Here is an 18418-nt window from a genome sequence, read left to right as displayed (position 1 = left end):
CTGACAGACATATAATAAAAGGACAGATAAAGGGGCAGATGTTTTTAAGAAATTCCTAATTTTTTGCTTACAGTATAAATATCAAGGTAGATAGTTTTGTCACAGACTTATAACAACTGACCTTTTCATGTGCTGTACTTGAGAATGAGGACATATGTAAAGACAGCGCGAATGGTGGGAGCTCGTAATGTTACTCTGTCTGTACAATTTGCCTGTGTCTGAATATGTATATATATATAATATATATATATATAATATATATATATATATATATATATATATATATATATATATATATATAGAGAGAGAGAGAGAGAGAGATAGATAGATAGATAGATAGATAGATAGATAGATAGATAGATAGATAGATAGATAGATAGATAGATAGATAGATAGATATAGATAGATAGATATAGATATAGATATAGATAGATAGATAGATAGATAGATAGATAGATAGATAGATAGATAGATAGATAGATAGATAGATAGATAGATAGATATACACACAAATTATAGATTAACCATATATATATATATCTACTTGTATATTCACAAACTCAGCAACATTGCACACACAAATACATGACTGTATATATATATATTATTATATATATATATATATATATATGTGTGTGTGTGTGTGGTGTGTGTGTGTGTGTGTGTGTGGTGTGTGTGTGTGTGTGTATGTATGTATGTATGTATGTATGTATGTATGTATGTATGCACTTATGTATAAACGATATTACTTAACTGTATCTGTTGTTTTCATAACCAGGAATATAAAGCCACATGTCGAGACACTATATAGTATGTTGTTTACGTGCGTGCATACATACATACATTTTTCTATGTATGTGTAAATGTATATATGGCATATTATGTTTAACTCAGCGTGAATCAGAAGGAATTAAATAACCTTAAGTATTAAATGGTCTAGCTGTGAAAAAAATGATAGTAAAGATATTCCTTCTATGCTTTTGACGGGAAAAATAAAAAATAAACAGAGAGGTGTCTCCTTATGGACTGCTCCTCAGAGAAGAGGTACCCGGTTTTTTCTCCCATAGAATAATCGGCTCTTATATAAAGTTGCAATAAATTAGGTTATTACCATATAGGATCACTTAATTTCTTTGTTTTTGATTTTGACGGCATGTCTCAGCATTAATTAAACAATATACATTTTATGCGTGGAGGCGCAATGGCCCAGTGGTTAGAGCAGCGGACTCGCGGTCGTAGGATCGCGGTTTCAATTCTCAGACCGAGCGTTGTGAGTGTTTATTGAACGAAAACACCTAAAGCTCCACGAGGCTCCGGCAGGGGATGGTGGCGATCCTTGCTGTACTCTTTCGCCACTACTTTCTCTCACTCTTTCTTCTGTTGGCCTGCTCGCATAGCCAGCGGGGTGGCGTCATTTGAAGGCTAAATCAATGCGAAGCGCATTGTGACCAGCGATGTGAAGCAACATCTGATAGCCTGGTCGGTCATGGTGACGGTGACGGTGACATTTTATGCACAGCATAACAGGAATAAGTAGGATTGAAAGAAAGTTAAATACGCCTAGCTGAGAGAGAAATAGATATGTAAATACTTTTTAATGTATGCTTTTGATATACAGAGAAAAGGGAGTGGAGTTTCCTGAAGGATCATTTTACGGATTGCTGACTAATCATTGGTGGCTATTTTAGGATATGTTATATTTTCTGGTTGAATGATTTTTGACAAATATCACAACATGAAACCATCGGTCCCAGTTCTTCATTTAAATTCCATTAAAGTATCCATTATCATGCTTCCAAGTTTTGAGCATTATTCCTTCTTTCAGTTCGCTAATACCGTGCAGCTGTGTGTTTGGGTGTACATGTGCATATTAGATAAATAGATAGAGAGAGTGAGAGTAAGTGAGTGAGTGATAGATATATATATAGAGAGAAAGGGAATATTTAAATGACGCTCATAATATTTGAATACTCTCCTCAACTTTTAAAGTCGATGACATTAAAATTCTACTCGAACGTCTAAAAGTTCAAAGCTGCAGCTAATATGTGAGAAACATGGCTCAACTAGTGGGTATCTGTGTGGTATCTCGACCGGATAGAAATAGTAGAGAAATATTCGTCAAATTACATAACACTCTACTAAATAGAAAAGATAAGTATAGTATAAATTGGATAAGGAAATATTCGATGCACTGGTCGTTATGGTCATGACTATGACGGCACTGAACGTGAGCCTTCTGGATCAGGAATGGTTCGTATGTGTATGCGTGCATATGTGTTTCTGTGTGTGTGTGAGTGTGCACATACGCGCGTGCGCATATATGTACATGCGCATACAGACACACACACACACTTACTCACATACACACTCACATACATATATAAATACATACATACATACATACGTACGTACATACATACATACATACATACATACATACATACATACATACATACATATACACACACACACACAACAGTGAACCTCATTATCCAACGTGTCCTTTTCTGAGACGTTAGATTGTGATCTGACGGTGATCTGGGTACTACTTCCAGCAAATCGAGCTAACGTGTTGACGATCTCTCATTGTAACAGCAATGGCTAGAATGGATGGTGTACCATAAGCGTACGTGGTTTGTACAAAAGCTATCTCTTGTAGCTAGTATGAATGATTATATGTCTGTATATGTACACATACATGCATAAATCTATATTTGTATCTATTCATGTGTGCATATATGTATGTATGTATGTATGTATGTATGTATGTATGTATGTATGTATGTATGTATGTGCATACGTATTTATGTATCATCTCTATTCTTCAAACATTCAGGATAACGTTTTTATTTTTATTTTCTTTCAGATCGGCAGTTTCAAAAGTAAAAGGTGAGTTTTTGCCTTCTTTTTCCCCTTCAGGGAGCATCTGTAAGGAAGCCGTCATCATCGTTAGTTATCCCATCCAGCTGTCGACGCCAACACCTTCTTGTGCAATATTTTCTGTCTTTATTTCTGTGGACAGCTAGATCGTATTTTTTATGTTATGCATACAGAATTGGTTAGTCTTTATGATGGGTCAGTTCTGAGAATCGCCCTCTCATATGTTCTTGTTTGAGACATCGGCCAGAACACGTGCTTGGTGTGACGGTAGCACTTACGTCAATGGATGTATGGTAAATATAATTATAAATGCCGAGGGCTGAAACTTAATATTATAACACACTAAAGAATGGAGAAACCGATCTTAGTGTAGTAACGCTTTATAAAATATGGTGTTGGAGGGCGCTTGACTTCGTTTAATTTGTCGTGAAGTGGATGACCCAACTTAGAGTTTAGAGTAGTAAGTGTTCGGAATCAACAGAATTTTTAGCTACATGGAAATAGGACGGAAGATCTTTTTATGCTGTTGTCAGATTGGAATCCCTTTTTTTTTTTCTGATCTATTCATAAATTATATACACACATTTTCCATCCTATATACCATACAGAAGTCATTTGAGCATCAAATAAACCACTGATGTATCAGTCATCATATACTGTATCCTACTAAGTGCAACCAATGTAGGTGAAAGTCTCACTAGTCTTATCAATAGATTTATCATCATTTTCGGCGGCTATTAATCAGTAGAGATGACGATCCTTCGTGGATGTCTTTGATACTAAAAAAACCATAGACTTAACCGTCTGACAAAAGGCACCCATCTTAGTCAAATATTACATTTTAGATACAATTCTACAACCGATTGGTTATAGTGATGCATTTATCTACACTTGCCATATGTCCATATGGAGAATTTATAAATATTTTGAAATATTATGCAAGAAAGAAATGCATTTTCATTTCAGCTTTTTGTTTAAATTTATTTTTGTATATTTTGCATACCATATATTATTAATTTAATTTTTCTAACATTTGAATAAATTGGATCACCATCGAAGTCTTCGTCTTCACGTAGTGTCCTGAACGACAGTTAACCGATGAAACATATTCCTTTACCAGTCTATTCACTCTAATTAGGAAAAGGAAATGAAATGAACTAGTTCAAGCATGAATAAAGTGTCATAACTACCCTACAGCAGATATGCAATCACTGTTGTCGCATATCGAAATCACTGTTATTATAATTATTATAAGTTTCATACGAGTTGTACATCACAACCAGTTGCGTCTCTGTGCTCCTCGGTGTTGGCAGCATTGTTTTTTTCTCGGTTGTGTTCGTATGCTATATCTGTTCTGTTGTGGAGTGTCTTTTAATATTGCTAGTGTTACGTTTAGAGATTCTTCTGTTATGTAGAATATATTTAATGTAAGCTGTGTTTATTTATTAATTTTTGTTTTTCTTTTTGTGGGGTAGGGAGGCGCTTATAATTCGTATGTACTGTGAGTTGTGTTTTTATGTGTTTTAATGTCGGGTGATGATTGGTGGTTTGTATATGGGCATAAGTAAACATCAGGGATACTTAGGCCAACGCAGAATCTGCTGGAGCCCCTCTGATGTTTTACAAGTTTTTCTTCTAAAGCCATTAAAATTTAGGAAACCATACAATATAATTTAAAGGTATCTTAGGGTCACAAGCGTTTTGACCCTTATCGTGTATGCTTCGCCTGAGTGAGAAAGTGAGGACTGAATTAGTCTTCACCTGAATGGTGGTAATTGAATAGGTTACAATTGTGCGAGTTTCTAGTAGCAAGTAGGATGTGTGCCTTATACATTACTATTGGATGGAAATTGTGTAGGACATACGTTAGAAGTGCTGTGCAGAATGTGTACTGCTTAAATTGTGCTATCGAACTGTAAGTGTCATGTAGACATGGTTGTCTTTGTTTTTGTATTTTCTTATTTGTAAGTTTGTTTTCGCTGCCATTACTATTATACTTTTCTCATTGGTTTGTTTTATCATACCTTGTGTTCCAATTATTTTTGAAACTATTTTCACTCCTATAATACACATACTGCTTATTTCCATTTCAAGATACTTTACCAATTTCTTCATCTCCTTCTGGGCAATGTTTTAGTCGAAAGAAATCAATATGTCTATCAGAGTACAGACATTTTTACTCCTGCCTTTGACAATTGTATGCCTTCATTTCTTTATCAATTGAGCATGTTCCAAATTGATATAGTCAGGAATTTAAGTGTTTACCATATTTGGTACATGGTCGGGTCATTTTGCAATTTCCACGTCGAACCTTCGATATATTGCTCGATAGATATAGCCAGCCGCCGACTCGACGATGTCTATAAATATAACCCTGATGAACTGCAAGAGCAGAACAACTAGAAACAATTTGGGATGTGGTCTCCATAGACAAACTCTATAACCTGCACTTTATGTTGGTTTCTTACTTCATTGATTCCCTTCTAAGACGAAGAATTTACAGAATCAGTGAAAGACCGGACAAAATATCTTGTAGTATTTTGTTGCGTTTCTTTACGTACAGATCTTACTGAAGTTAAATTTGTTTTGCGCAATTCCGGAATCAAATAAAAACAACAACGGCTTGGGTAAAGCAAATGTTGCAAGAGTGGCCGAGAAACGGAATAAAGCGCTGTAAGAAAAGAAAGGGCTCGCTGAAAAAGAAAGAAAGAAATATTTGTCTGCGCAAAGCATGTGAGTTCATGCAGGAGATCAACAGATGTACGGTAACATACAAGAGTATAAGCATCTAAAATCGAAATGTTCAGAGGGCGACGCATGCGCACAAAGAAAGTTGCATGTAGGTACAATGGAAACAAAAACTAATGTCACCTGCAGCTGGTAATATGAAGTCAAATTCGTTGAGATCAGATTTGCATCTGAAGGCAAAACGGGATAGTACCTCACTGCCCCATTCAAAATCGAAGACTCCATTATACATGGGCCGGTGATAAGCATCTGGTTGCTGTTGATTTAGACATGGTAGTTTTGCAATATTTGGTTTTCCTTATCATGGTAGCTTTGCAAATATTGGTTTTCTTTATCAGAGTAAGAAAATACTTGTGTACCTAATAATTAGTAATCATATACAAAGCTCAGGTGAGACCCACTCTGGAATGCCGCCGCCATACTTCCACACCACATGCGAACATAACAGACTGTGTCATTAAACAATGAAGTTGCTCGCCAACACACTCAGGCTTCTGGCTCTGAAACTTAGTGTTTATTCTCCTCATCGGAGCTGGATGGCCACATGCTACATCTATTCAGTTTTCTCATTTCTTTAACCATATCTTGTACACCAAACTGCACACTATCTCCAGGCGCTGAGCTAAATAACTATCCTTGCTCCTTCCTCTCCGTAACATAAGTATTCCACCATACCTTCTCTTCGTATTGTAGGTATTTGATGAGGGAAATGTTTGAAAACACAAACGATTTTAATAGCTTTTTTTATATTTCTGTAAATAGAATAATACCTGGATATACGCTATGTCTATAGATATTGTATCAAGTCACCTGAGCTCAGTTTACATATACCCGTACAGATTAACCGGTGAGCTCTGTCTCGCATGAACGAACATACCCCTTCCAACATACACACAAGTATTCAAGCGTAGGTGTGTGTGTATATATATATACACACAGATGTTTATATGTATATGTATGCGTGTTCGTATGTATGTGTATGTATATCTAGCTATCTATCTATATATGTATATATATATATATATATATATATATATATATATATATATATATATATATATATATATATATATCTATATATATATATATATATATATATATACTATATATATATATATATAATATATATATATATATATATATATATATATACACACATATATATATATATATATATATATATATGTATAGGGTGTTCATAAAGTCTCTCCGCAGTAAGTATTTAATGGTCTTTGGTCGATTCTTCTACACTGGTCCTTTACTTACTCCCCAGAAGAAAAAACCTGGCGGTGTTAAATCAAGTGATCTTGGTGGCCCAAGTCCCTTCGAAATAATCCGTTCACCGAAAACATCTTGAAGTAGCACCATGGTGATGCGCAGGATGAAAAAATTTCACTGCGGAGAGACTTTTTAAAAACCCTGTATCTATATATATATGTTTTACGTATATATATGTATGCGTACATATATGTCTATGTGTGTATAAATATACGTGTCTGTATGCGTGCGTATGTGTGTAAGTATTAAGCATGTATGTATAGACACACACACATAGATATATATACACATAATAAACGCAGATAGAAATAAACATGTATACTTGTACGCTTACAAATAGCTACCGTTAAATCTACATGTATACACACATACATACACATACATGCAAACATGCACACACACACACACACACACACACACACACAAACACACTCACGCACTCACACACACATATGCAAACATGCTCACACACAGACACTCGCGCACTGACATAGCACACGTGCGCACCCACCAGGAAGCATGCGGTGTGATGGGGGGAAGCAAGAAAGAGCAATGTCAAAGGTAATAAGAAAAGTTAAATAGGTAGGGCTTGTCTAGGTCAAAGAAAGTTGCTTTTAACTCCACACAGGTGTCAGATTCAGGTATTTTAGCTGTGGGTGGTGGATGCGGAAAATAGGAGGGAATGCGGTATTGGGCGTGTGAGGGGCGGCTGAATGTTGAAATGTGAATAGGGCAACGATAAAAAGCAGAAACAGGTGATCACAATTAGGTAGACAAAGGACAAAGGAGGTTGAGGTGGGGATCCTGATGTTTGACTCTTTTCTATTATCTAAAAATATGTGAACAACAATAACAGCAAAAAACAACAACACCAACAACAAAAGCAACAGAAATCATAACGGCAACCGAAACACGGGGAGACGCGTGTGTACTAAAGAGAATGAGGTGAGGGCTTGTTTACGAGCGTTTATTAGTTTCACATACTGGAGTGCGGCCATGCGAGAGCGCTGCTTTTAAAGATTCTAACACATCATTATTAATCCTAGTGCTAGATGTAGAAAACTCACATATTTCAATTGTTTAAAAGCTAAAAAATTACCCAAACCTTTATTTCTTTACTACCCACAAGGGGCTAAGCACAGAGAGGACAAACAAGGACAGACAAACGGATTAAGTCGATTATATCGACTCCAATGCGTAACTGGTACTTAATTTATGGATCCCGAAAGGATGAAAAGCAAAGTCGACCTTGGCAGAATTTGAATTCAGAACGTAACGGCAGACGCATTTCGCCCGGCGTGCTAACGTTTCTGCCAGCAGTTTAAAAGCCTTTTTTAATCACCAAAATGTGATGCATATTCTTCATTAATCGTCTAACGCAATTAAGGCGGCGAGCTGGCAGAATGCTAAAGTGTTGAAAACAATGCCTAACAATGTTTGTTCCGACTCTCTGATGGCTCTGAGTTCAAATCTTACGGCAGTTAATTTCACCTTTCTTCGATAAAATTAATTATTAATCAAGTATGGGGGGAATTTGCTGAAATATAAAAATGTTGGACCGGATGCCGGCAGTCTTATATTCTCAAAGAGAATTTGAACTCAAAACTCAAAAAGCGGAAGAAACATTGCACCCTGCCGTATTTGTTCCAACTCTTTGAGTTCTGAGGTGGGGATCCTGATGTTTGACTCTTTTTTATTATCTAAAAATATGTGAACAACAATAACAGCAAAAACAACACCAACAACAAAAGCAACAGAAATCATAACGGCAACCGAAACACGGGAAGACGCGTGTGTACTAAAGATAATGAGGTGAGGGCTTATTTATGAGCGTTTATTAGTTTCACATACTGGAGTGCGGCCATGCGGGAGCACTACCTTTAAAGATTGTATAGATCATTATTAATTGTTTCTTTATTACCCACAAGGGGCTAAACATAGAGGGGACAAACAAGGACAGACAAACGGATTAAGTCGTTTGTCTTAACTGGTGCGTAACTGGTACTTAATTTATCGACTCCGAAAGGATGAAAGGCAAAGTAGACTTCGGCGGAATTTGAACTCAGAACGTAACGACAGACGAAATACGGCTACGTATTTCGCCCGGCGTGCTAACGTTTCTGCCAGCTCGCCGCCTTATCTAATCCTAGTGTTAGATATAGCACTGATTTTAATGAACAATATTTATTCAGTGCCAACGTATGCATTTTTTTTTTCTTTTTTGATTAATAATTGCTCCAACTGTTTTTCATGCAGAAATGTAGAGACGATTGTTTATTCAACTAAACAACGTCCTGACGATGTCTCGCGGGCTAGGATAATTAATACGACTCAGTGTGTAAATGAAAAATTAGCTGCAAAGACGCATTCCGAGAACTTCTTGTAAGGTTTTTATAAATAGCGACGGTGAACTTGGAACAATCTCAAGCGTGACTGTGTGGTAAGAAGTTTGCTTCCCAATCACAGGGTTCTGGGTCCAGTCCCACTGCGTGGCACCTTAGGCCGACAAAAGCTTGGTGAATGGATTTGGTAGACAGAAAATGAGAGAAACCCGATAAAATAAGTACCAAGCTTAAAAATAAATTAATATTGGGTTCGATTCATTCGACTATAAAACTTCTTCAATGAAGTGCCCCAGCATGGTTTCACTCTAATGACTGAAACAAGTATGTGTGTATGTATGTATGTATGTATGTATGTATGTATGTATGTATGCATGTATGTATGCATGTGTGTCATTAGATTACAACCATGCAGGGACACTGCCTTGAAGAATTTTTAGCCGATTGAATCGGTCCCAGTACACAATTTTTAAACATAGCACTTTATCTGTGTCTTTTGCCGAACCGCAAAATTACGGAGACGTAAACACACCAACACTAGTTGTCGAGAAGTCGTGAAAGACAAACACAGACAGAAACACACACATATCCTTATATATATTACTATTACCATTATTAATAACCTTTTATATTTATATATATAGGTATATATTTGGAAATGGATGCGAGGCGTTCAATTAAATAATAATATATATATATATGCATATATATATATATATATACATATATATATATATATGCACCATCATGAAATACGAAAACAAATGAGTTAAATACGCAAATAACGAGAGAGAAAAAGGACATGTAATACAAAAATGACCCTTAGAGAGGGTAGGGGAGAAAACAGTATATAATGCGCAAACAGTTTCCAGTCCTCTGGCCTTACTACTTTTTTATGTGAATGTTACCGAATTGGTTACGTGTTTATTTGAGATTAGACAAGGGATAGACACTACTGATGTGACCACATTCAAATAAAAGTTGAAAATAGATTATTGTGTGTGTATGTATATATATATATATATATATAATTGCACACATACGTACATACATAGATCAAACATACGTAATATATAGATTCTATCATTAATAAAACTGTCGGCATTTTTTACGCCACGGGTATGCTAGTATATATATATATTGTTTCTACATAGGAAAACTCGAGCGTTTTGGCTTTGTTCCCTTTGTCAGGCTTAAAGGACAAATGCTTCGAAGCCTAAACTTCGAAATAGTTGTCAACCTTGCGCATGTGAAAAATATAGACATGCACACACAGAAACACACACACACACACACACACACACACACACACACACACACACACACACACGTTTCACATGTGTATGCCAAAATTTGCATGAATACGTGACAAAATATGAAAAGCAAACTTTTATGTATGTATCTCTATAATACTCTCTCCCTGCCCCCCCTCTGTCTGTCTCTCTTTCAATTTCTCTCAACATGTCGATGTGTATATATGGTAATAAAAAAATTTTGCCTATGTGTGTGTATATATATATATATATATATACTATATATATATATTTATATACATATATATATATATATATATATATATATATATATATAATATATATATATATATATATATACACACACACCTACATATACATATAAACGCATTGTAAATATAGCTAAACACACACACTTATACACATACACTCTCGAGCGCACGCAGAAGTGTGTATATGTATGCGTATATATGGAAGGAGTGTAATATTGTGAATGTTTATGTGCATTACGATTTATTTAGCTTATGTTTTCATTTCAATATTATTGTTTATCTATTTATTTATGTATTTATTTATTTTTCATGCATTTTGACAAGTTTGAGTTTATTTTACCATAAATCATCAAGAAATGGTCACAGGACTTAAGACTATTTGAAATAGTTATTAATTGTTTTCGCTTTTAATTATTAGAGTGCTGTCTTGGCAGAATCCGTAATGTTTCTCCTACTTCTTTCTTCCTCTGTCTCTCCCTCCCTCTAATGAAGACTTAATGACAGCTTCGTGATGTTGGGTTTGTGTCAAAATAACAGATAAGGTGTGGTTGGAGTAAAAATCTTTTAAATCCACTCCAACAATTCGAAGCGTTTAACCGAATGAAGTTCCCAAATGCCCTATTCGTATATCGAATTGAATAATCTACCATGTTTATTCGCTGTTTTGGAATGTCATAGCTTATAACGCAGAAGCTTCAGATGAAGTTTGGATATCTACAGATATCAATAGATGTTGGTAAGATACGAACATGCATTCCCATGTCCTAATAGTCAGATTTTTGACTGAACTATGGATAACCTAATTATTTATGTATAAGTCGATTTGTTGGTGGTGTGTTGTTGCTATCGCTGCAGTTGGTAGTTGCGATGATGGTTGTAATGATGCTATAAGTTTCATTGTTACTTACATAGTGGTGCCGTTTCACTGTGTTTCTAGGCAAAGCATGTATTGTATCGTACCATAGTTTATCTACGGTAGAGGAATTGTCAATAAAGCATCTGGGAATGTTATTTGGTTTAAGGCTAGCAGCTTCTCCAAGTGGAGATTCATTTCTCATCCACTTTGCGCTATAAAAACAAAGCTAAGTACCCTCTTTTAAAGATCCTTCGTGAGTTTGAAAGCATATACTTATTATTGTAATATAACAGCGAGACGTTTAGATGGACTATTCCCATTTCTCAGCAATTTGAAGCTTTATGCTGACTTGGGCAATCGTTATCTTTGTTGTTGTTGCTGTTGTTGTTGGTGGTGCTGATGTTGTTGTTGGTGGTGGTGGTGTAGTTTTTGTTGTTTTTATTTTCAAAGGAAGTGCTGTGGTATTCAGACGGGTGTCATAGAAGCGGAGAGTGTGTCTTTATTGTCACGATGTTATGGTAAACAGTTAGAGCCAGTCGCTAAATAAATGGTTTGGAAACACAAACAACATGAAATCTGAGTAAAGAAAACAATAGCAAAACAGAACAAAATGAAATTAACGAATAACATAGCTTTGTTGTTTAATTTTATCTGTTCTGCTGTTCAGTTACTTATTTATTTCTTTGTACTATTATTCTTGATGTTTGTATTAGGTATTCATTGTTTTTTTTTTCTGTTTGTCTATTCTTACGCAATCGTTTTTATTTTTGTCTTCATGTGTTTTAGTTATGTTGCGTGATTCCTTAAATACCATCTTGAAGCCTTGGATTTCTGAAAGAAATTCAACATCTGTAAGATCTGTGAATACAACCCAGATCCCCGTCATCTCAGTCATTAATTACAATCCTCAATCACTGCAGAAAACTCACATAGTTCAACTGTCTAAAAGCTAAAAAAAATTACCCAGACCTTAATTTCAGTCTAAAAGCCTTTTTTTAATCACCAAAATGTGATGCATATTCTTCATTAGTCGTCTAACGCAATTAAGGCAGCGAAGAGCGGCGAGCTGGCAGAAACGTTAGCACGCCGGGCGAAATGCGTAGCCGTATTTTGTCTGCCGTTACGTTCTGAGTTCAAATTCCACCAAGGTCGACTTTGCCTTTCATCCTTTCGGGATCGATAAATTAAGTACCAGTTACGCACTGGGGTCGATATAATCGACTTAATCCGTTTGTCTGTCCTTGTTTGTCCTCTCTGTGTTTAGACCCTTGTGGGTAGTAAAGAAATAAGTATTTCGTCTGCCGCTACGTTCTGAGTTCAAATTCCGCCGAGGTCGACTTTGCCTTTCATCCTTTCGGGGTCGATTAAATAAGTACCAGTTACGCACTGGTGTCGATATAATCGACTTAATCCGTTTGTCTCTCCTTGTTTGTCCTCTCTGTGTTTAGCCCCTTGTTGGTAGTAAAGAAATAGCATTTAAGGCAGCGATTCGGCAGAATGCTAAAGTGTTGAAAACAATGCCTCTCAATGTTTGTTTCGACTCTCTGGTGGCTCTGAGTTCAAATCTTGCCACAGTCAATTTCACCTTTCATCGATAAAATAAATTATTAATCAAGTGTGGGAGAATTTGCTGAAATATAAAAACGTTGGACCCAATGCCGGCAGTCGTATATTCTCAAAGAGAATTTGAACTCAAAACTCAAAAGACCGAAAGAAACATTGCAACCCTGCCGTATTTGTTCCCACTTTTTGAGTTCTGAGTTCTAATCTCGCAATGGCATACTAGATAGATAGTCTTAATCCGTTTCACGGTTATATATCACCAACTGGATCTACACATGCACCGTTGTATAGTAATATATTATGATCTTTATAATACTATTTTACAAGTATTATTTTACATTCGTGGCTTTCACGAAATCTTGTATATTCTTTATATAATTTCTTAAATTTTCAAAATAACACTAGGATTCCATTAATGGGAAAACCAGCGCTTGACTTATGATTTTAGACAGTTTCACAGTTATAGATATGGTATTCCACATTATGTCGAATTCCACTCTAATGCCTCAGTATATAGTTGGTTAAAACTTTGCCCTACTCCAAAACCTTTGACAAATTTTCTGCTTTTCCATCTATCAGGGGTGCGATACTTACAGCTGTGTATGTTACGTAATATCTTACAATACTGTGTCGTTATTTTTTACAGCTTTTGATGTTGACGGTGCACTGTTCTCTTCTATGTAATTGTTGTTGATCAAAGACATTCAAGCCGTAACCACCTCGTCTCTTTTGTAGCTCAAATCTATTCAGTACAACATTAATCAATGTATCTTTGCTCTTTTAAGATGATATAGTGAGAAACAGGAAAAGATGTGATTGCTATTTCTAGCAGGTTGAAAACTTCATAGTGTACGGTTTTGTGTTACAGTGATGTATGAGTCTGTCCGTAGCTTTTTACGACACTATAGTACGGATTTTTCTAATGGCTTGGAAGAAACAGAAATAGAAGCAATTAAGAAGAAAGAAAGAAGACACACAAACAAAAAAGGGAAGGAAGGAAGGAAGGAAGGAAGGAAGGAAGGAAGGAAGGAAGGAAGGAAGGAAGGAAGGAAGGAAGGAAGGAAGGAAGGAAGGAAGGAAGGGGCAAAAGAAGAGAGGGAGAAGAAAGAGGCAGAGAAACAAAGAAAAACTAAGATTTTTAAAAGAGTGAGAAAGAGAAGGAAGGTTTGAAACATAGAGAACGCAAGAAACGAAGAAAGAATTAAAGAAATCAATTGGAGAGTTGAAAACAAACAACGATAGATGGAAGTAAAGAAGAAGACAGACGGAGAGAAGAATAAAATAAAAATAATAGTAGGAAAATAGAAACAAAAAGAAAAATTAAAGGAAGGGGGAAGTGAAGAAAAGAAACACAATAAGAGTGAGTAAGAGAGAGAGAGAATCTTGAAGAAAAGCAGAAAGAAACGTATGACCAAAGAGACAGAAAAAAAGACAAGAGGGGAGAATGAAAGAGAAGTATTGCGACTCAGCCATGGGAAAATGTCACAACAGAATATTACAGGAATTTGAGAAACAACAGAATATTTCTTTTGTTTCCACAGAAGGTTTGTAGAGAAGAAGGGTGAGGTAGAGGTGGGTTTAAGATTTTAAAAGTGATGATCATAACAATGATAAATGATTTTATAGAGTTAGTTATTCGAATTATTGTGAAATTTATGCGAAAACTTACATAAATCTTATGGAATATATGCAAAGGACACTTTAGAATGCGTAAATCTCCTTTCTTCATTCACAGATACATCGAGACAACTTCTGCTACCTTAGAGTTTAACTTGATGGCCCTTTCCCTCTGGCATCTGTAATTAACCTGTTTGTTCTGTATATCTTGTAAATCTTGAGAATATTTTCCGAAAACTATGCCTAGTTATAACTGTTACTACCAACTTAAAGACCGTCTTCCTAAACCTAACCCTAGACGTCGAGTGAAGTACAACCCTTGTAAAAAGGCCAACGAGGAAACTGCTTGTACGCATATGTGTGCGTGTGCACGTATATACATATCTACAATATGGATATAAGTTCCACTGGATTTACTTCAGATATTCCTTCGTGTCCGTCCAGTATATAACGTATGAGAGAAAGAGAAAATGGAATTCACGAGATTCTTTATCAATCACTACGATCGTTTCGACCCATCGTTTATCTGTCCCTTGCGAGTGAGATTCTGAACAACTGATTGTGGTGCATCATTCAGTGCAGATGTGCGTTTCAGCCATCAGCATCCCGTCTTTTTGATCATCAGAATTTACATTGATCAGTGTATATCTCCTTATGGTTCACACAATATTAATTGTGGCAGATTGGCTACTATTTCTATAATGTTAGGGACCTCATTTAGGTTTCCTCGTTAACTCACGGCTCCTTCGTTGGTCGCAGAGTAAACTTATTGAATAACAATAGGCGATAATTTTTAGAGTCATTTGGTATTATACTGTATCTACATTTTCTTTCCGTTACTATCGGAAAATTATCTTTCATTCTGTCTTCAAAACAAGCACGTCAATAATATAAGAGCTTTCGAACTCTCAACACAACTTTTGCCTTTCTATTAAAGCCTGCAAGATCTCTTGTGCTGTAGAGGTTAAATAGCAGAGAGCAGACAAGGTAGAGCTCTTTTGTTTTGTTTGCTCCTCGACATTATATTAAAATGTCGAAACTACATATTTTAAAAAAAAATTAAATATTTAATGCAAATATAATTATTCGAATCAAAAGATATTTTTAGAATCCTATTGTTTATTTCTTGTTCATTAAAACAAAGAAATTGTCTGCTGCAATGAAAAACGGTAAAATAATAATCTCCTTGAGTGTTATATTTTCTTTGTGTTGCTTAGAGAAAGACACATGTGGTATACACAGAGAAAAAAGTAGTATGTAAAGCAAACCAAAGAAGAAGCCCTTACGTGTTCGCTGGCCCTGCTAGAAATGGTGATCAATCAAATTTCCTTCAATTCACAGATTATGTTAGTTAGTTAGTTAACTTTTGGGCTCAAAAAGCAAAAAGCAAGGCCATGTAGGGGGACATGAAGTTATGTACAGGGTGGTGTTCATGTAAAGAGTTCAGGCCATTTGTGGTCAAGGGAGACTTTGAACCGAGCGGTCGTCGGCATCTTCACTATCTCGTCTTACATAAGTCTTACACTATTCTTACATAAGTAAAAAGTCACCTTAGATAATATAGTCCTAAAGACTTAAAATAAAAAGATACCGAATTGTTAAGGGGAATTGCCTTCAATTACAAATCTGCTTGTTCAAAGTTTTTCTGAGGATAAAAAGAAAATAACGTAACCAACAACAACAATAAAAAAGAACAACAACAATAAAAAAGAACAAAAACTACAACGACAAATATAGGTAGTATTCAATAAATTAAGGTAACTTACAAAATTTAATGATTACTAAATCTGATTATGTTTTCGAAGAATGATAAATACATTGATTTTAACATTTTGCGAGAGGAATAAGAACTGCAAAATTCAAAAGAATAATGATTTATAAAACTAATTTTTCACATCAACTGTTTGACGGCTCTCCCTCTCTCTCCCTTTCTCTCTCTCTCTCTCTCTCTCTTCTCTCTCTTCTCTCTTAATATATTATATATATATATATATATATATATATATATATAGATATATATATATATCTTTTCATTGATTAAAACTAGTTCCAAGTGGCGACCATATTGTGAAGAACGAGAATCATACACTCAGTCGACTTGTTTAAGAACACATTCTAAGAAAACATTCTACATTACTGTAAGCAAAACACAATTTATGCAACACACATGCACACACAAACACATACACACACACACACACATACACCACACACACACACAACACACACACACACACACATATATATATATATATATGCATATATACATACACACACATACGCGTATATATATCCCACACACCTCTCTTTCCTCTCTCTCTCCCTCTCTCTCTCTCCCTCTCTCTCTCTCTCTCTCTCTCTCTCTATATATATATATATATATATATATATCGAGAGAGAAAGAGAGATGCGGGGTAACGCAAGCGGAGGCGTATTGTCATGTCTTCGTGTATATAAAATTACACCTACCCACTCACACACACACATACATATATTATATTATAATTGTATGTGTATATATATATATATACATATATTCATATATATATGCATACACATATACGCATTATATACATACATATGTATATACACACAAACATGTACACGTATATACTAGCAGAGATACCCGGCGTTGCTCGGAATTAAAATTGCGTAGTTTTTTTATTGTTTTACTCGCTTCGTTCATGGGACTGTGGCTATGCTGGAGTACTGCAAACACAATATTATAACATTGTTTGCCAAAGGGATAAGTACACATATACATGCATATATACATGCATGCATATAGATATGCGTATATATGTATATATATATATATATATACATATATATACATACATATATACATACATACATACATATATATATATATGTGTGTGTGTGTGTGTGTGTGTGTGTGTGTGTATACATACATACATACATACATACATACATACATATAAATCTATATTACAACTGAAGTATCGCACATTACAATAGAGATGTTATTGCTTCACTTTTGACACGTAATACTGAAATAGTGTAAGAGATAAGAGATCGCAAGTTGAAAATTTTGGGGGCTCATGATACTGCATAGACCCGAAGGTATGTGTAAAATTTGAATGAAATCGGTTGGGTAGTTCTCTAGTTTTAGCGATGCACACTGACAGACAGACAGACAAACAGACACATTCTCAGTTTTATATATATATATATATATGCATGCATATATATGTACAAATATGTGATGGGGAGTACAGCATGTTTACGATTATTACCAAAGTGTTATGTCACTGGGGAATTTAAATGTATGTGATCATCGAATATTTTGTTGCGAATAGCTCGTAAACGTGTGAATACGTTTATTCTAGAATATGTGTACGTGCATATATGCGTAAATCGGTACACCTTTTACTTTTCTAAGAACAATCGCGTACCAAGAAAGATTGTTTTTCTTGGCTGTCATTGTGCCTCTGCAATGGTGGTGGCGATAGCAGTGATGGCAGTGCTAGCGTTAGCACGCCGGGCGAAATGCTTTGCGGTATTTCGTCTGTCGTTACGTTGTCAGTTCAAATTCCGCCGAGGTCGACTTTGCCTTTCATCCTTTCGGGGTCGATAAATTAAGTACCA

The 18418-nt window shown here is 35.5% G+C and overlaps 1 long non-coding RNA gene across 1 annotated transcript; it reads left to right on the top strand.

Annotated features, from left to right (window-relative positions):
• The first annotated feature begins 1679 nt into the window (after window positions 1-1679).
• Window positions 1680-17967, top strand: LOC118765124. The gene is made up of 4 exons (XR_005000976.1): window positions 1680-1693; window positions 4690-4692; window positions 13384-13389; window positions 17853-17967. It is a non-coding gene; the product is annotated as an uncharacterized LOC118765124 (long non-coding RNA).
• The last annotated feature ends 451 nt before the right edge of the window (window positions 17968-18418 follow it).

The sequence above is a fragment of the Octopus sinensis genome, linkage group LG1 (assembly GCF_006345805.1).
Source record: "Octopus sinensis linkage group LG1, ASM634580v1, whole genome shotgun sequence".
Taxonomy (NCBI): Eukaryota; Metazoa; Mollusca; class Cephalopoda; order Octopoda; family Octopodidae; genus Octopus; species Octopus sinensis.
Note: the sequence above shows the minus strand (reverse complement) of the source record. Positions and strands in the feature narration are given on the sequence as shown.